Source organism: Ochlerotatus camptorhynchus, unplaced genomic scaffold (genome assembly GCF_037179485.1).
Source record: "Ochlerotatus camptorhynchus isolate MF236.1 unplaced genomic scaffold, CSIRO-AGI_Acam_v1.1 ptg000443l, whole genome shotgun sequence".
Taxonomy (NCBI): Eukaryota; Metazoa; Arthropoda; class Insecta; order Diptera; family Culicidae; genus Ochlerotatus; species Ochlerotatus camptorhynchus.
The window spans coordinates 2837327-2858326 of NW_027040929.1; the positions used below are offsets into that span (position 1 = coordinate 2837327).

Here is a 21000-nt window from a genome sequence, read left to right on the forward strand (position 1 = left end):
TACATATACCGTATGATAAATTAATAAATTAATTCTATGAAATCCAGGTTTGGGTGTTTTGATTTTGCTGGTCTAGTTTTGTTCAGTAACACGTTTCATTTGTTTTACATTACGGTGACGCGAGTGGGAATCGAATTTTGTGAAAGGTTTTCTGTTGTGGTAACGCTTGCGTTTTAATAGTTCCGTCGCGTTTTCTCGTTTCGTAATGTGCTTGCTGATTTAATTGATTTTTGTAACAAGTTACATCACTACCACTGCCGGGAAAGGGTTTCGTGTGTATCGTCTAATGAGGACAGTTAAAAGACAAGTTTCTGACGAGCGCCAATCCCAGCAACCAGGGCAAATCTTTCGGAGGGTTCACTCTCTCTCTGCAGCGGATTTGTTTACGATTCCCATTGTTGGTCTTCGCGACTGTGAACCATCTTTGGAGCGGCGAGTTTTAGTGTATGACATGTTTAGTTTTTTTTTTTCTATTTAATGTCGTTTCTGCTCTTATGTTTTTTTACTAATTTCGGTAAATATAGAGGCGCGGTTGATCGGTGGCTGATATTTAAGCAGCACACGAAAATAAAAATAAAAACTATCGTTAGATTGCGATTTGATCGGTCGGTAGCTGTTTTTTTTTAAGAGTAACCAGAGGTTTTATAACGCCACCAATGGAACAATTTGAGTTGAGATCCATCCATTTAATTAAAAAAAAAGTAGAAGGGTCTGTGCCTAGGGGCACGAACGGAAGCTTGACGTAGGACCGCTAGTGAACGGCATAGATGTGAAGAGCATTTAGTTCTTTTAATTGATCAATTATCTATTATCTCAACTCTTTCCGTTTTTGAATTGTAGGCGTACCAAATTTGTAGTAATTTTTTTCAAAGAGAAAGTTTATTAAGAGAATCAATCAAAATCACTTGCACCCCTGCTTCCAAGTTTGGTTACAAGATTACAACTCTGGAGAGCATTTTGTGTGGTCGTTGGGGGCTTGTGCTTCTGAATATGGACAAACAAGCACAGATAAATTCTATTCCAACTCTTTACTGATGTAAGCCTTGGGTGTTTAGTGTAGGTGACAGCATCACGGACCTCATTTTCCAGGAACACCTTCAACACACCTCGTAGATCAGACCGGAGATACGTTTGACACCACCACAGCGAGCCAGACGACGGATGGTGGTTAACTCGAAGAATTTGCATTTGGTTCTGAATATGGCGATTAGTGTGCAAAATATTACGCAATTCCATACTCCCTATACGCACGCGCCCGAGGATCAGAGGCGAATGCCACTTCGACTTGTTTCGTCTTCTTACTACTCTCTGACGACTGTGCTGGGGAAGCAGCATATGCATGTAGGTAATTGGCGGATTTGTTAGTTAATTCGACGCTTTTGGACAATGCTGGACATTGACCAGTTTTTCAATAGTTTCTTGTTGAAAATCAACATTAGAAAGCATTGTTATCGATGCGTAGCCATATTTATGATCGATTAGTGATAAAATTATTGAAATTGGACCAGGGGCAGCTGAGTTATTAACGTTCAATATCTTTCTTAATTTGTTACATGTTCCATTTTCGGTTTTCACAAAGTGTACCCCCATATAGAAATCAAAGACGTAGTCCTACGTCAAAAATGTTCCCACAATACCATTCCAATACCAAATTATGATAATGCAATACAAAAAAAAAAATACCACCCAGGTATTCTTTTGGTATCCAAATATCAATTTTTGGTATTTACAAAGTATTTTGCATGTAGTTTTTTGGTATTATTCGTTGGTATTTTACCTCTTATGTCATGCTGGTCAATACCGAATTTTGGTATCAGATCAGAATTAGGTATTCATTTCTTATTTTCTCCTGCTCGGATTGCCGTGGAAAAAACACTTGGGATTAGTGGCTCCCCGTGCACATCAGAATTTGAAAAAAAAAGCATCGCATTATACACCTGGCTACATCCCAAAAGATAGGAAGGAATATTAATCCAACATCTACTTAAGAAGGTGCAGGGAACTCATACTATCTTCATGGATGTCACGGGAGGGAACATCTGTGTTAGTAGGAAATGTAATATATTAAGGAATCCTCTATTTGGCACTTTAAAGTAAAGATTATGTGAAAATGGAAATACAATATCATTAAATACAATTCCAAATGGAAACTCATGATGTTTCATGAATTATCCTCATAATTACTCTCCTGCACGCGTTTTCTTTTAACACCGGAGCATCGAGGTCATCAGAATAATCTTACCTTTTTTCCACTCAAATCTAGCAATATGTGTAGCGTAATTTCTACCGAGAAGCACATGTACTTTTCATTCGAAAAAAAAACCCAAAGCGATAAGCCTTTCAGACCTCATACTGAACCTAATAATTGCATGTTTACAAAACATTAGAAGTTTCTGTTTATCACCTGAGAGAGATCGTTCGTTTTCATAACAAAACACTCCTACGGACGATCATGGTGTTGCACAATGGCACAAATCTGCATAAAGATGGTCAAAATCATTTTCTACCCTTTTTGACGGTTTGGAGACTAGGTATCTTCGGAGAAGTTGCTCAAAATCATATCCTGCATCTTATGAAATACACACCTGAATAATTATTAAGCTAGTATTACACATCCGAATTTTAACTTTTTGCAGTTACGGGATAACGAGTCTATGTCTTGGACAAAGTTGCGGAACAGTTGATTTTATGGAAATTTGCTGAAGACACCAGGTTTCCATTGGCGTTAATAGAAGTACTAAAAATAGCAATACAAACTTCGAAATCGTTGGTTAAAAACCCAGGAGACAGGTAACAAATAAATGAGCCTTAGCAATAAAATAAATAAATTCATGCTTTTAATAATTAAAAAATGACCGGTAAAGGAGCAAAAAAAGTAAAAAAAGTTATTGAAAAGTAGCAACAGCAAATAATGAAATTGCGAACATACAATTAGTATAGCACTAAACTAATGATGAACGTCACTTTAAAAAAGACTTTCATTTCAAAGGAATATTCGAACCAGCCACAGATTATTGGAAAGTAGCTTCGAAAAATAATGAAGTTTAAAATACATAATTAAAATTGAGCACTAAACAAGTGAAGGAAGTCACTCAAAAATAGACTTTCTTACCATGCGAATATCTGAATGAGTAATAAAATTTTATTGATTGTTGATGAGTGCTCAGTTAAAATTCTTGATTTGCAAATCCATGATTTTCCGTTGCTACTTTTTAATAACTTTTGGATATTTTCGTGGGAAAAAAGTCTATTTTTGAGTGACTTTCTTCATTTGTTTAGTGATCAATTTTAATCCTTTATTTTCAATTCCATTATTTTTCGTTGCTACGTTTGATTCCGACCGGTTAAGATTCCGTTTGATGGCTATTTTTCATGGTTGCCGAGACATCTCCCAATAATCCAGCGGCCGTCCAAAAGAACACCGCGCAAAATTAAATAAAAAAGCATCCAGTAGACAGAACGCCAGCGCGTTGCAGTGCAAACCAGTCAAAAAAACCAACCACCCAAAAGGGACATGTTAAGCACAAGAACTCACCGAAAACCGAAATTGTTATTGTTATAGTAATGACAAATTTATGCGAAGCAAAATTTATCACACCCGGCTTTCGATAACTTGTCAGCTCTTCTTGTTGACGGTAATTAAACTTGTTTTAGAGTTTTTCTGTACAGCTGAGGATAAATAGAAACAAGAAACCAGTTATCTACGCGGTCAAGGTTTTTGATTCGCGATAAGCTGTCAATGGCTGGATTGGAATGTTTATTTTTTTACGGTTATGCAGCCTGTTTTTTTACGAGTTTTCAAATTGGGAACCCGTTTTACAAAATCTTCAACGCTTCGGGATGCTAAGCAAATAATTTTGAATTGCTGCAGAAACTAAAAATCAATTGACATAGAATTCAAATTAATTAACAGCTCATTTTCTTTTAGGCAAACCACACCATTTTCATGACGCTACTCGGCGAAGGCAATCGCTTCGTGCAATCATTTCTAGCCATGGGTGCATTTCTGCTAGCAGTGATGGTCTTGAAGCTTGCAAAAAGTCACACAGATCCTCTTGGGATATCGTTCGTGCTGAAAGCCATCCTCTACCGATACATCCGACTGACACCGGTCTATGCGTTCATGGTTCTACTCCATGCCACGTGGTTGGCAAAGCTTCAGGACGGACCTTGGTGGAAGATCAGAGGGGAAACTGAGCGCGCTCTCTGCCGAAGGAACTGGTGGACCAATTTGCTGTACATCAACAACTACAACAACGTTGAAGAACATGTCTGTAACACTTCTGATCTAGATCTAAGTACCGTGATAATATTTGAACTCCCTTTTCAGTGTATGGTGCACGCATGGTACATGGGATGTGATTTTCAGCTGTTCATTCTAGGCAATTTACTGTTGCTAGCGATAATTCATTTAAAAAAATACGTTACACCAATTTTAACGGGAGCTGTTGTAATCTCATTCATTGTACCTGCCTTTTTCGTCTACTACGACAAGCTGGATGGAACTTTTCTGCTGAAAGTACAGTAAGTATTGTTATCAATTCTATCTACTGCACTTATTTACCGACTCATTGTCTTCAATACATTAGAAGTGAACAATTCTTTTTCTTGTACCATCAATTTTTTTTAAATGCCTATACAACGCTTCAAATGAATCTAGGAAATCACTTGATCGGAATCATAGCTGCAATCCGTTACCTCCATCAAATAAAGGTTAATGTGGATTTTGGCAAGAAAAAGGTACATATCTGGAATTGTTTCAAGCAAACCCAATGAAATGTGTTTTTAATTGTGGTTTGGATTTGGATTCCTTCACCAATAAGGATTCCTTCCAAATTTGTGGCAAATGTCCAGTTTGCAATGATTCATTAATTAGGTCCAGCAAGATGTGGCCAGTGAAATGAAAGCAACCTTGAATAACTCTAGCATTAACAGCCGATTTTCCTAATGTAAAACATCGGTAATTTATGAAGAGTCCAATGAAGGCATGGTCCCGATAAGCATCAAAAGTTTCACAGCATTTGTCAGCACTCAATTCCAGGATGAATTTATTGAGCTCCAACAGGATTCTACCAACAATCAATTAGAAACTAACGATTTTAAATTGGCTCACTACTTGACTAGCCTATTGGTCCCAAGCAAATCGATTAACGTGTCACATTCTAGTAAAAATTCCAGTACACTACACTATGTTTGTTTTGATTTGCTATGAAAGTTTGACAGATAAAATGAGGGGTTCGTGGATTTTCCAATGTTTCGAGGGGTGCATCGATTAGCTTGGGACCGAAGAGAGTACCAGAACTGAGCCAAACATTTGAGCTCGTTTCTTCGGGACCTTTTGGTCTTAGAGTTACCTCTATGATTCTACCGCGAAAGATTTGTTTGAAGAAAAACCCCAAGCTGAGTTCTGGGCTAGATTAGTGAATCTTTTTAAAATGTAGCGGTCAGGTCACGACAATCGTCTTGAAAGTTTTATTGTCATTTGTGGCCACATTCTTGTGTGAATCCGGATTTTCTGAAATGTTGCAGATCAATACGAAAAACCATAACACAATGGACATTGAAGACGATATGAGGTGTTGCTTGTCAACGACAGCTCAGAGAATCAAGATGCTAGCAGAAAGTGTTCAGGTGCAGGTTTCGCATTGAATTTTATTTTATAAAACCAATGTTTTTCACCAAAATCATTCAGGCCAATAAGCTTATCGTCTATTTTGCTAAAAATAATGGAAAAAAAACTATAGATGAACACATTAAGTCATCATATCTAGTTACAAATCCTCTGAGCAAATGTCAGTTCGCATACCAGGAAGGTAAGTCATCAGTAACAGCACTCCATACGGTTGTTACAAAACTAGAAAGATCTTTTGAAGCAAAAAAAATTTCACTTACTGCATTCCTTGACATCGAAGGTGCATTCGATAATTCATCTCACGATTCAATGACTACAGCTATGATGAAACGTGGTTTCGATCAAAGCATTGTAAATTGGATCAATGAAATGTTATCAAAAAGAGAAATATCAGCAAACCTTAGAAGCTCACTCATCACTGTAAGAGCAACCAAAAGACGCCCACAAGGAGGCGTGTTATCACCTCTATTGTGGTCTTTAATAGTTGATGATCTTCTCAAAAATTTAATAGCCCAAGGCTTCGAAATAATTGGCTTCGCAGATGATAGAGTCATAATTGTACGTGGCAAATATGATTGTATTATCGCTAACAGAATGCAAATTGCTTTAAGTTTTGTCTCATCGTGGTGTGATAGGAAAGGATTAAACATAAATCCTTCTAAAACCACTATCGTGCCATTTACGCGAAGGAAGAAATTTTCATTAGGCAACATAAGATTGAAAGGCACACTTTTGGAACTTTCTAATGCAGTCAAACATCTTGGAGTAATCCTTGATAGTAAACTTAATTGGAATATGCATCTAGAGCAGGCAATAAACAAAGCTACTAATGCTCTATGGATATGCAAAAGAACATTCGGTAAACAGTGGGGACTGAAACCAAATATGATCCATTGGATTTACTCGGCAATTCTGAAACCCAGGATTACTTATGGTGCATTGGTCTGGTGGCCAAAAACAAAAGAGAGTGTTGCTCAGAGAAAGTTTGAAAAACTCCAAAGGTTAGCAACTCTCTCAATAACAGATGCAATGAAGAAGTACGCCATCGAAGGCATTGGATGCAGGGTTACTTCCACTCACTTGCTATAAAAAAATGTTTTTCGGAATTATGAAATCATGAAATAGTATAATGCTAAAAAGGACTTGTAAGTTACAAGAAGAGGCCATGAAGTATATGTTTGACACATAAAATCTGTCAATATTGCTTGCAGTGCGTCAAAATCAATGATTTTACGACTCGTGAGCGCTCACTCTGAGTGAACGCTCACGAATCATAGGATCGCTGATTGTGACGCTCTGAAAGCGGAATTGACAGGTTTTATGAGTCAAACACATACTTTACACCCTCTTCTTGTTACTTACAAGTACAACATATCATTATAACATTTAATGATTGCAAAATTCCGAAAAATATTTTTTATAGCAAGTGAGTAGAAGCAACCCTGATTGGATGATTTGCTTTATATGCTACCATTGCATCAATTTGCACAATTAGAAGCTGAAAAGTGTGCTCTAAGGATTACAAGCAGGGTTGCTTCCACTCACTTGCTATAAAATTATATTTTTCGGAATTATGCAATCATTAGATGATATAATGATATGTTGTACTTGTAAGCAGGGTTACTTCCACTCACTTGCTATAAAAAAATGTTTTTTGGAATTATGAAATCATGAAATAGTATAATGCTAAGAAGGACTTGTAAGTTACAAGAAGAGGCCATGAAGTATATGTTTGACACATAAAATCTGTCAATATTGCTTTCAGTGCGTCACAATCAGCGATCTTACGACTCGTGAGCGCACACTCTGAGTGAACGCTCACGAATCATAAGATCGCTGATTGTGACGCTCTGAAAGCGGAATTGACAGGTTTTATAAGTCAAACACATTCTTTACGAGGGAGTAAAGAATGATAACCAAGAAGAGGGTTTCTTGTTACTTACTAGTACAACATATCATTATAACATCAAATGATTGCATAATTCCGAAAAATATTTTTTTTATAGCAAGTGAGTGGAAGCAACCCTACTTGTAGGTAACGAGAAGAGGGTGTAAAGTATGTGTTTGACTCATTAAACCTGTCAATTTCGCTTTCAGAGCGTCACAATAAGCTATCTTATGATTCGTGAGCGTTCACTCAGAGTGAGCACTCACGAGTCGTAAAATCGCTGACTGTGACGCACTGAAAGCAATATTGACAGATGTTATGTGTCAAACACATACTTCACGTCCTCATCTTGTAACTTACAAGTACTAATTATCACTATACCATCTCGTGATTTCATAATTCTGAAAAACATTTTTTTATAGCAATTGAGTGGAAGTAACCCTGATTACAAGGTCAGTGAAACTCTTTGAAGGAGACCTTAGAGGACATCTTAGGATTCTAAAAACGGTTAGTATCAACTCTCTAGGAAGGAACAACGAAGACTGGATGGAGAAAAGATACAATTTCAATCGACTTTTTCAAGTAGTTGACCCTGGGCGTAATTCAAGGCAATTTGGTGGCCCGGTTCTTCGTTCAGGATCGGTTGTTTTTTCTACAGATGGTTCAAGATTGATCAATCAAGAGGGAGCAGGAGTAACTGGCCCAGAGATAGAAATATCGGTTCCTATGAACAGATGGCCAACTGTGGTCCAAGCTGAAATCCAAGCAATTTTAGAGTGTTTGCGTAGAAACTATAAAAGTTCAAATATATGTGTCATGTCCGACAGTCAAGCTGGTCTAAATGCTTTAAAGTCAGCGACATGTACATCAAAACTTGTCTGAGATTGTGTTCAATCACTTCAAAAATTGTCTTGTTATAATCAAGTCAACTGAAAGAGCAAGACTCGGACATTCTCATTAGTTCATCGGGTCAGAGCCCTTTTGTGGCTTATCGGCTGCATCTCTTAGAATGGAGCTAAAAGCGTGGGAATCTTCAAAAGTGGAGGCAAACTGGAAGAACACTTCCATTGCTAGGCAGTCGAAGCGATTTATTAATCCAAACATTTCTGTGACGCACAAAATCCTGGAACTTTCTAAGAAAGATCTTAGTATATATGCAGGTCTTATAACAGGTCATTGTCCGAGCCGTTATCACTTAAAGCTGATTGGAAAACTTCAAGATGATGTATGTCGCTTCTGTGGCATAGAAAAGGAAGACTCGGAACATTTGCTATGCCAGTGTCCGGAAATTTTCTATAAAAGGCGTAAGTTCTTCGACAAGGCGCTGATAGAACCCTTTGACATTTGGAGAACAACTCCCAGTACGGCAGTGCACTTTATTCTAAGTATAATGCCGTGCTGGGATAATTCTATTAGTTAAACGATGGCGATCACTCCTAATAATAGTGATATGGCATCTTGATAAAGCTTAAGAAAAAAAATGGGGAATATATCACAATAGATGAGCAAAATGGTCACAGTGATAAAAATACCCGACAAGGAAAAAAAATAATATTTTCCTATATTTTAATCAATTAAGGATTCGATTTTTTTTAATTAAAATGTCAAAATCTTGTGTTGGGTGTAATTATTCGATATTAGTTTCTACACTCCTGATCATAAGTTTAAGGACACCTCCAAAAAAACATGACAAATTTGTTATGTTCATATCTCTGTCATAATACGTCCAATTTTCGTTCTCTTTAGATCATTTGAAAGGTATTGAATGAAACTTTCCTCGTAATTTTCAAATTTTGTGTGCTAAAAGTTCACCCAAAGTAACAATATTTTTCAAAATTTACTCTTAAGAATCGTGGCTGATTTTCTCAGAATTGGGTTGGCCAAATTTTGAAATAAAAGTAGTAGTAGAACACTTACGCTATACCATTCATACCATTCAAATAAACTTTGGAGATCGAAAATTGATCGTAAAATGAGAGATCATTGAACAAAACATATTTGCATGGTTTTTTGGGGGTGTCCTTAAACTTATGATCGGTAGTGTACATGTGGTGGTTTGCGAATTTTCAAAAAGAAGGAATGAAACGGAAAAGATTGAAAACCCCTGTACTAGATAGAAGGTTCCCGTCTTCGGTAAAGTTGTTCAAATCGACAAGACCTATCCTAAGGTAATGAGTTTAGGTGGCGTTAGTGTGACATTCATTTTGAATTGTTTGCTTTTACTTAACAAATTAACTATATAGAAGGTTCCCGTCTTGTCCCGTGAACAAGATCTATTTTATACGAGCCCTTTTCGTAATTCTTGATTAATCAAGGTGAACTTAGTTGCTGATTATTTAAAATTGACTTGCAAATTGAGCTTAATTGGATTCTGATATGATTATAACCTTTACTGATTTATTTTTGTTTGAAAATGGTTCGTTAAAAAAAAATCAGTTCAGACATGAAAAAGTTTTTGTTAGAAAACTTGAGGCAAAATTTTATGCGACATAGCTATTATTTTTTAAATAAAATTAAAATTTTAAAATCGTTTTTTTCAGTTTAGGTCTCAAATGGTTTTTTTTGACGTAGGATTACGTATTTCAGCAACATATTGGGGGTGCAAAATCCAAAAAAACCAAAATCGACCGCATTACGAAAAGAGGTCAGGTTTTGATCCCATTTAACTCTGTCAATAGCAGATGTATTTTAATTCTATACAAGCCAATCGATTAGAAATGTATCTACCAATCTGCTAAACTAAACACTTTATTAATTTTCAATAGCTAACTATTGAAAAATACACAAATGTCCAACTGTTGCAATGGTGATCAAAATTATCACCTTTTGCCTGCAAACAGCGCATTCCCTAACACAGATTTAAAAGTCGAATTCGATCCTGTCTCACTGAACGGCGCTCATTCAATCTACGCGTGTGGTGGTGTCCGGTCGTCGGTGTCAGCAGCAGTAGCAGTGCTTTCAGCGTGTACCGTTAACATTGTTCTCCAGGACAAAACGAAAGGCAGCCTGCAAGCAGCGAGCCCACATGAGGATCCATAGAAGGAGGAAGAACCCGCACCGCTATGGATCGAAATCAGTTTCTTCGTGAGTCGCTGTGGGTTATCTATGCCAAGCGCGTTACCATCGTTCCAAACAACATACAGCTCGCTAGCCTCATCCGTGTTGAACACCCAAATAGCTCAGCATTACTCAACCATTACGACAAAACGGTCCTTTTTAGGAGCACTATAAATTGTTGTTGTTTTAGAGTTCATTTTCATTGAACGTTCGCTCGCCTTTCTGCCAGCCACATCACCCCCAAAGCTCTTTGATAATGTACCCAGCAACCAAACGTTTGTCGTCAAATGCGTAACAGTATTGAAGTGGTACACACAAATTCTCGCAATGACCGAATACCACATGACCATGTCAATTAACCAGAGACACTGCGTAAGGTTTTCTCCAGGACGGTTAAAAAAGCAAAAAAAAAAATCTTGAATTTATATGATTGATCGTGATTGGAAAAATTTGAGCTTTTTTATTATCTATTGAATAAAACAAAAATTCCGTGCGTTTTGTGCACGTAAATGCGTAATTCTGTCATCAAAAAACGAGGCGTTTCCTTGATGGGAAAAGTGGTTTCCCTAACACAGTCGCCGAATATTGATACCAAGCACTGAGCATGCCAGACGGTACCGATCTTTATGCCTTTTGGTGGAAATTTTAAGCCCCTTCTATTAAGAGCATTATGCCAACAAATAACCTTGCCGAATTCTCTTAATAGAAGGGGTTTTAAATTTGCATCAAAAGTATAAACGTAGGTACCGTCTGGTAAGCTCAAATTCTGTAATTGAAGTGTTTTCCCTAATAGGGGAAATGGCTCTAATGTTGGCCTCAATTTTATCTAGATGAACGCGTCATTAGGACGGTTCTAATGGATATTTTTGGTCGCCATTGAAAATTTAGTCGATTGCTATATGGGCCCAAATTAGGGGCATTTAGGTCGACATTACATCCATTTTCCCTACATATTTAATTTCTGCACCGCTATCATTTCCAAAAATATCGAGGTAAAATTTCCACCGTAATGTTCTTAACTAGCTTCCAACGCATCGGTCCTTTTTCAGGACCACAAACGACTAATAAAAGAGTAAACTAAAGAGTAAGAGCTTGAATTCAAGACATATTGTCCAGGATTGCTTTATACTACATGAACATCGACAGAGCAACTCACAAACAGAACTCTCAAATTGCTTCCGAAATTCAACCTATCGAAATTTATCACTGATAACGAGTTAAGTAGTCAATTTAATTTTTACTATACTTTTTCTATGCCATCATAACTGCCTTTTGAGACACGAATGTCACAGAAGTGATAAAGTGTCACTAATAAATAATAATAATAATAATAACTGCCTTTCGTAATCCTGCGTCAAATATATGGTCGTGTCTTGGATACAACCTCTTACTTTTTTCAGTATTTTTATTCGAAAACTTGGACAATTTCCTAAAAGACATCCATACACTTTTTTGTAGGAGTTGTCATTTTTCCATTATATATTTTTTTAATTCAATAAAAAAATAAAAGTTTGGCCCTGCTCAAATGATAGTTTAGATAAATTTTAGAAAAACTAAGTATACTAAAGGGGCTTTTTAAGTCAAGGTCCACACGTCCAGAAAGTTTCATTGAAATATGAGAGGGTGCTGCCAACTCCGAATATGATTTGGCGCGAAATGTGTCAATTCCTGCTTATATCAAGTTGATTAGGAATAAGTTCATGTTTTAGGAATAATGAAACAGTTGTATCGTATTTCACATTTCAAACCTCCTTCACCCTCACCCCATCCATAATGGGGTGTTTACACTTATGCTATTTCACTAGCGCTAATGAGCTAGCTGCTAGCAAAAAAGCTCACTAGCATAATGTAAACAGGGCATCAGCGTCTACCAGCATGAAATTTCAGGAGCACAGATGTAAACACCCCATACAACTGTAAATCTCCACTAACCTCGAGACGACCGCGAGTATTCGGTTCAATAACTTTAAGTCTAGATTTAAAACATCAATTAAATACAAACATACGACATGTTCAGATCAGTAAAACAAACTGAAATGAATGGTTGGTCGCGATATCAGTGCACGTTTTTGATTTACCACTTTCATTCAGACTTTGGGCATCCGAAAAATCACCGAAAGCCGTTGCAAACTAACATCAAAACTAATACAACAAACAACTCGTAGACATGTGCAAATTTAGCAAAACCTGTTCCAAGTGATTGTGAGCAGAGATCATGATTTTGCTGAAGCATTTTCTTACAGCTATCAAGACCGTACCGATCAGTCTATTGATAGCAGCGGACGACAGCAGGTGGCTGAAATTAAAACTTGTGGATACTGAAACAAATGTTTCACTTCAGTAACTGAGCTGCAGAAGTATGGTGAAAATTGTGAAGTTTATTAGTACACTTTTTTTGTTGATCCTGTTAGAAGGTTGCAATGGTGAATTCCTCGAATGTAAGAATCGTTTCTACATAGCCGTGATTAAGTAATTATTGATAACAAATGTGACGATTTTGAAGGACCTTCAAGAAATCTGGAACAGTAACAAAATAATAATTTAATTATGAATGAACAACAAGATTCAGTGCTTTCAGATAATTGAAAGTTTTGTTTCCTCAGTATCCCAGTATCATCGAATGCCGAAGTTGGCCGAAACAGACAATTACGATCAGTGTATGGAAGGAACCGTTCCAGGCGAGATCGCTGTCTTTTGCATGACACGGGTGGTCATCAAGCCGGACAACAGTTCAGATCTATGGAATTTGATTAAGGTCAGGACTCAAACATTGGATTCAAAATTCTTTTCCCAACACCTTATTCAATTGGTCAGGATTTCTCCGACGATCAAAGGCATCACAATCATGCATTGTTAGATCGTGGAATTTGCCTGAACAAATGCCAGAAGTTGGTTCAACGATTACCAAATGCCACGAGACAGGCTTTGAAGGTGGCAAAGTTTCCAATCGATTTCACTGTAAGCCTCAAATTATTTCTCTTATCTTCAATAACCTAAAAAAAATTACACTATTATAGTACATTCATGACACAACACTCCTCAAAGACTCGGAGACAAATCGTGCAACATATGGGGAGTTAGTGGACATTTGCGTCAACTACAAGCTCAACGAAAGTTATCGGTTGAGTGCTTACACTGAAATTGAAGCATGTGACAAAAGCAATCAACCTCAGGACGTTGGTATGTTCCTTTTTCCATGGAACGAGCTTTCCACACATATAACAAATATATTCGCCATTCCTAGATCTGTTGGACAACTTCTTCCTAGCGGTGCTTGTAGTCCTAGTTCTCTTGGTGATTCTATCCAGTTGGTACGACCAAGGCTACAACAGCAGACAAGACATCACCCATTACAAACGTGATTTAGATACCCGAAGTAAGTATCTTTTTAGTTCCATTGAAATGCTCACTTGAAAATGTTTCGCCCACAGAGAAAATCCTACTCGTATCGTTTTCACTCCTTCGGAATTGGTACCGACTGACGTCCCGCTCGCAAGACCCACTGGACAAGGATCTGCGTATTTTTCAAGCCGTTCGCTTCTGGGCAATGTGTCTTGTCATATTCGGGCACGTGTTTTCGACCTTCAACTACCTGGCAATGCAAAATCCCAGAAGGATGGAAATGGTGAGTTAGTGTATGGCTGTTTCTGTCAATCGGTGCATCACGTGCCGCAACGACCTTTGTCGTGGTTGGTTTGTTGGTTGGTTTACTAATTTTATGTATGTAACATTCAGCCAGATGCTTTCGGTGCTACCGATCACCTCTAAGCCGTGTGTAAAAGAGTAAACGTACCGTGACGGTATATTAAGCGTGGATTTCTTTGTGTGATAAGATGTGTTTAAAATTAGCTGCGTTTCGATTTACACCTATTCAGGGTTGCTTTCACTCACTAGCTATAACAAAAATACTTTTTGGAATTATGCAATAATTAGATGATGTAATGATACGTTATACTTATAAGCAACAAGAAGAGGGTGTAAAGTATGTGTTTGTCTCATAAAACCTGTAAATTTCGCTTTCAGAGCGTCATAATCAGCGATCTTATGATTCGTGAGCGTTCACTCAGAGTGTGCGCTCACGAATCGTAAGATCGCTGATTGTGATGCACTGAAAGCAATATTAACAGATTTTATGTGTCAAACACATACTTCACAAACTCGTCTTGTAACTTACAAGTACTAATTATCATTATACCATCTTATGATTTCATAATTCCAAAAAAAAAATTTTGATAGCAAGTGAGTGGAAGCAACCCTGCACCTATTAATGCGTGGAGTGGATTCCACAGTGGATCAAACCTACCGAAACCCTGCGTTTTTTAATAGATGTGTGTAAACGTAATTTTAAAAGGGTATCCAAGTAACCAACAAGTCCGCTTATTGCCTTTTTTGCAATGTAAGGCTGATATACGAGTGATATAAAGTTTGGAAACTCTCTATTTACCTTTCATCGCTAAAAGGGCGATTATCGGGTAGTTAGCGGGCTTAGTGGTTACTTGGGTAGTTTCTTCAGGGAATTTGGTAGATTCTTCATCAACTGTCTAACGAAGTTAGTATAGCAATGATCTATTCATCTCGAAAAACAATGGAAAAATCAAATTTTCTAAACAGTGGCTACTCAAGCAATGTCCGATATCAAAATATTATCAAATAATAGCAAATTATGTTTCTGAAATCATGTTGATAACATATTTTGATATTCCGTTTTTTTTTTTTTTTTTGTTCAGTTCATATTTTGATCGTATTTTGATGTTCCGAAAAATATATTTGAAAATATGATGTAATTTGTATGTAATGTCGGCCTAAGTGTCCCTAATTTGGGCCCATACATAAATTCAGAAATCGACTAAATTTTCAATAGCAACCAAAAATATCCATTAGTACCGTCCCAATGACGCGTTCGTTTAGATAAAATTGATCAATAGCAGATTTTTAGCGATGGTCCCAAAGTTAGATCCATAGGCCAACATTAGAGCCATTTCCCCTATTTTATTTAAAAAAAAGCATGTTCATTTAGGGGAATTTACGTATTCTCGTCAATCTAAGCAGTGTCCACACTTCTATTGGCATTTTCTCAGCGTCACGCACATATATGACGTGACTGTTGGTTTACATTCATTTGCTGCTTGCTTCTCTATCCATTTTAATCGACAGAATTCTTCAAAACTGTTTGAAAGCGTTTTTACAACGCTCCAAACTTCTCAGGTGAGTGTGACTATTGTCGGCAGCCTTCCCATTAGAACTGCGTGTTAACCAGCTGTTCTATTATCGGCAACTTGAAATCAACCCCATTTTAGAGTACGTATGCTTCATTTGAATAAAAATCTGCCATAACAGGACTGCTCAGACGTACACATAAAATCAGATTGAAGCTGAAAGACTAAAGAATCGTTTGGATGCATTCAGGGAAGTGTGTTGATGGGAAAACATAGTGAAATTAACGTTTAAATTTTGGTTGCCGAAAACAGTCAATGGGTGCCGAAGCCGACATTTACCCTATCACTCCTATTTATCGACATTATTATTCTAGGTCTACCTCGGATTCATTTCCTCTAGCTATCCATCTTCTTCTTCATTCTTTTGGCGGTAGTTCATTTAATGGTGTTCATGTTGTGTGTGCTACAAACAAGTTGTTTGGCGTTACCGGCTCTTGCACGGATCGGCAAGGGTAACGGCTGAATGAACAGTGGCCACGCTAGCGGTTATGCTATGCAAGGGACGTTAACTCACCATGCGCATGGGAACTTAGTGACTCGCTACTTGCGTGGAGGTATTGGCGGTTGCTCGATGATGGCGACTGGTACCGCGTGTTGTACACGTTTAGATTTAGGTTAGCAGCTAGGTGGGTTAGATTTTGATAAGTCTTTAGTGGGATAAAGATTGCAAATTTTTAGCCAAAGTACGTATCTTTCATGGATGCAAAAAATAATTAAGTGGACTTAAATGGAAGATAACCGTTTTTGCATTTTTTAGGCATTCCGCTAACACGCCATGACTTCATTGTTTAATTTATGCGAAGCAAAATTTATCACAACCTGCTTTAAATTACACCTTCGCTTGACGGTTATTTAATACGTTTTCGAGCTTTACTACGGAACTAAGGATAGAAAAAAGAAACCAGTCAACGCGATCAGCATGGTTTGGAATGTTTTTTTTTTTTATGATTCTGGAACTTGTTTTTTATGAGCTTTCAAATTGGGAACACGTTTTGAAAACATAGACTCGAATATATTCAAGACTGGGAGACCTTTACAAAATCTCCAACGCTTCGGGATGCTGAGCAAATAATTTTGAATTGTTGACAAAAAGAAAACATTCAGATATGAAATGCGGAAAATCTCAAAAGCTTGGCATCAGATGAAAGATTAAATAAAGACGTAGCAAAGTCTACGTCGCAGAAACTAAAAATCAATTGACATAGAATTCAAATTAATTAACAGCTCATTTTCTTTTAGGCAAACCACACCATTTTCATGACGCTACTCGGCGAAGGAAATCGCTTCGTGCAATCATTTCTAGCCATGGGTGCATTTCTGCTAGCAGTGATGGTCTTGAAGCTTGCAAAAAGTCACATTGGGATATCGTTCGTGCTGAAAGCCATCCTCTACCGATACATCTGACTGACACCGGTCTATGCGTTCATGGTTCTACTCCATGCCACGTGGTTGGCAAAGCTTCAGGACGGGCCTTGGTGGAAGATCAGAGGGGAAACTGAGCGCGCTCTCTGCCGAAGGAACTGGTGGACCAATTTGCTGTACATCAACAACTACAACAACGTTGAAGAACATGTATGTAACACTTCTGATCTAGATCTAAGTACCGTGATAATATTTGAACTCCCTTTTCAGTGTATGGTACACGCATGGTACATGGGATGTGATTTTCAGCTGTTCATTCTAGGCAATTTACTACTGCTAGCGATAATCCGTTTCAAAAAATACGTTACACCAATTTTAACGGGAGCTGTTGTAGTCTCATTCATTGTACCTGCTTTTTTCGTCTACTACGACAAGCTGGATGGAACTTTTCTGCTGAAGGTACAGTAAGTATTGTTATCAATTACTGCAAATATTTACCGACTCATTGTCTTTCATTCATTAGAAGTGGACGATTCTTTTTCTTGTACGATCAGTTTTTTAAAAATGCCTATACTACACTTCAAATGAATCTCGGAAATTACCTGATCGGAATCATAGCTGCAATCCTTTACCTCCATCTAAGAAAGGTGAATGCGGATTTCGGCAGGAAAATGGTAAATATCTGGAATTTTTTCAAGCAAACCCAATGAAATGTGTTTTCAATTGTAGTGGTTCCGCATTGTTTGGTACATGATGTTCCCATTGGGATTCGGCACTCTGCTTTTGAATTCAATTTTTTACATCTACGACTTTGAGAAACCATCGTTGTGGATGGCTGCCTTCTACCCACTGTCGAAGAACATCTGGGGTGTCTACTCCTGCTTGTTCCTGATAGGACTCATCTTCGGAGTACAACCGGCAACGAAACGAATTCACAGCCATCCCATCTTCCAACCACTGGGAAGGCTCACCTATTCAGCCTATCTGTCCCATTTGTTCATTGTAAAAGTTACACTTTACAGCATACGGTCACCGATGCATTTGAGTCTCACAAAAGTGGTAAGACGAGCTATGAACTCTTGGTATATACTTTCACTGATAATTTTTTATTCATTTCACCAGACCACGTCTCTCATCTCTAGCGTAGTACTCTCCTACCTGATGGCTCTGGGTTTATGTTTGATTCTGGAGCTCCCAATCACCGCTTTGCAGAAACTGATTTTTGCAAACATGAAAAGTTCGTATCATGAGTAGAATGAAAATCTAATACAAGATATGCTCATTATAGTTCCACATTTTCAGTTAAACATAAAAATTCTTCGGAGATGCAAAGCGGTAATGCACTTCTGTGATGTCGATAATTAGCTAGGAAACAATTTATTGCTGAAACCTCTCAGTAATCCTAAACCGAGATCCCTGCATAAATGACGTAACATTTTAGGGGGTCTGCAGGATTTGTGATCAGCTATATGGAGTTACGAACATTACAAAGAGGGTATACGTCTACGTTATGGTCTCAATTGTATTAGGTAGATATTCCCTAAGCACCATGACATTTGTTATCGTATAGATCTAAGTAGAATTTAATATTAAACAATTCGTATGATTCCTCTGCATGACAATATGAAACAAAGATACTTAAATACTTTGAGAAAGTCCTTAAACTTGCGACCCTCTGAAGGCTTACATTGATAAATCAGAATAAACTTCAAAACGCTAAAATGGCGTAAACACAACTGAATTCAGAACCAACAGTTCGTTCCATGAAAACTTATCTATTGTGGTATGTCGTATAACTCCAACACAATTGAGAATCGATACAGTATTCGTTTTGATACCGCTGTTATTAGGAGTCTCATATAGCCATGTTAGTTCAGTTACGATATTACACCAAGTCTGACCGTCAAAAAAATCTTTCGGGATTTGATTTTTCATTACTTCCTTGGGCATATAGTATTGAATGTGGAAGTAGCACAAAGTTTAGAACAGTTGATTTTGAAAGCTTGTACGGGGTTCGATTCTAGGTCTGGTTCTTGCCACATTAACACTCCGAATACGGTGGGTAAAATACTTTACGCCGATTACGAAGCCTCCGAAAAACATGTAACAGCAAGTTTTCAATGACATAACTTAGCCTCGGTAGATTATTTTAATTGCAGAAAGATTGTAGATAGGGTCGTTTACTTTTTTAAAACGAAAAGAGTCGTTACACGTTTTTTTTTAAATCGCCTTCATGGGTTTTGTAAGTGACTTAAGATCCATAATTTAGATTAATGGGCACAAATTTTCTTATTTAACCAGAATACAGTCATGGTTCCAATATATGGAACCTGGAGATAACGGAACCGTCCTTGAAAGATCTGGAACATCCGTACAAGTGATCTATCCATAAACCTGATCCTAGAACTCCGCGGTTTTTTTCTAAAACATAACGAACTGTGATATAAAAAAGAATTTGGGTTCATAACATAAACATGGACCAGGATGGCCATCGGACCGTCCTCCGGAAGATCCGGAACATCCGGAAAAGTGTTCAATCTATGAAACTGATCCTAGACCTCCACGGTATTTTTTTCGGAAACACTTGGAACTGTCATATATAAATTAATTAGGGATCATGATATAAACATGTACCTAGAAGGCCATGGGACTGTCCTCCGGAAGAGCTGGGACTGTCCTCCGGAAGAACTGAAAAATGGTCAACCCATGAAACTGATCTTAGAACTCCGCAGTTTTTTCGAAAGCATTAGGAATTGTGATATAAGAAATCATTTGGAATCATGACATAAACCTGGACCTGGATGGCCATAGTACCATCCTCCGGAAGATCCGAAACATCCATAAAAGTGGTCCATCCATGAAACTTATTCTAGAGCTCCGCAGTTTTTTCGAAAACACGTGGAAATGTAATATAAGAAAGAATTTGGGGTCGTGACAAACATGGACCCTGATAGCCATGAGACTGTCCTCCGAAAGATCCGGAACATCCGTAAAAGTTGTCAATACACGAAACTGATCCTAGAGTTTTGCGTTTTTTTTTTAATATTAGGAACTGTGATATAAGAAAGAATTTGGGTTCATGACATAAACACGGACCCGGGTGGCCATGAGGCCGTCTTCTTGTAGGTCCAGAACATCCATTAAAGAGGTCAACCATTGAAACTGATCCTAGAGCTCTGCAGTTTTTTTCAAAAACATTAGGAACAGTGATATAAGAAAGAATTTGGGGTCATGACATAAACATATACCTGCATGGCCATGGGATCGTCGTCAGAATATCTGGAACATCTGTAAAATGGTCAATCCAGAAAACTGATCTATGAGTCCCCGGTGTTTTCGAAAACACGTGGAACTGTGGTATAATAAATAATTTGGGGTCGTAACAAAACATGGACCCGAATGACCATGAAACCGTCTTCCGGAAGATCCGTAAAAGTGGTGCATCGATGCATCTAGAACTTCGCGGTTTTCTCGAAAACACTTCAAACTGTGAAGTTTTCGAAAAAATCACAGTTTTTTCACAGTCTCATGTATGAAACACTTTTACGGATGTTCCGGATCTTTCAAATGACTGTCCAATGGCCAGTCAGGTTCATGTTTATGTCACGACCCCAAATTCATTCTTATAACACAGTTCCTAATATTTATTGAAATAAACTGCAGAGCTCTAGGATCAGTTTCATGGATCTTTCGGAGGATGATCCCATGGCCATCCGGGCCCATTTTTATGTCACGACCCAAAATTATTTCTTATATCACGCTCCCATGGCCATAAGGGTCCGTGTTTATGTCATGAATCCAAATTCTTTCTTATATTACAGTTCCTAATGTTTTCAAAAAAACCT

The 21000-nt window shown here is 37.7% G+C and overlaps 1 protein-coding gene and 1 pseudogene across 1 annotated transcript in view; one reads left to right on the forward strand and one right to left on the reverse strand.

The window, feature by feature from the left end:
* LOC135711808 (myosin-G heavy chain) overlaps nucleotides 1-21000 on the reverse strand; it is a 338190-nt gene that overhangs the window by 295339 nt on the left and 21851 nt on the right. The window lies entirely within an intron of this gene.
* On the forward strand, nucleotides 12937-19536 carry LOC135711812 (nose resistant to fluoxetine protein 6-like; annotated as a pseudogene).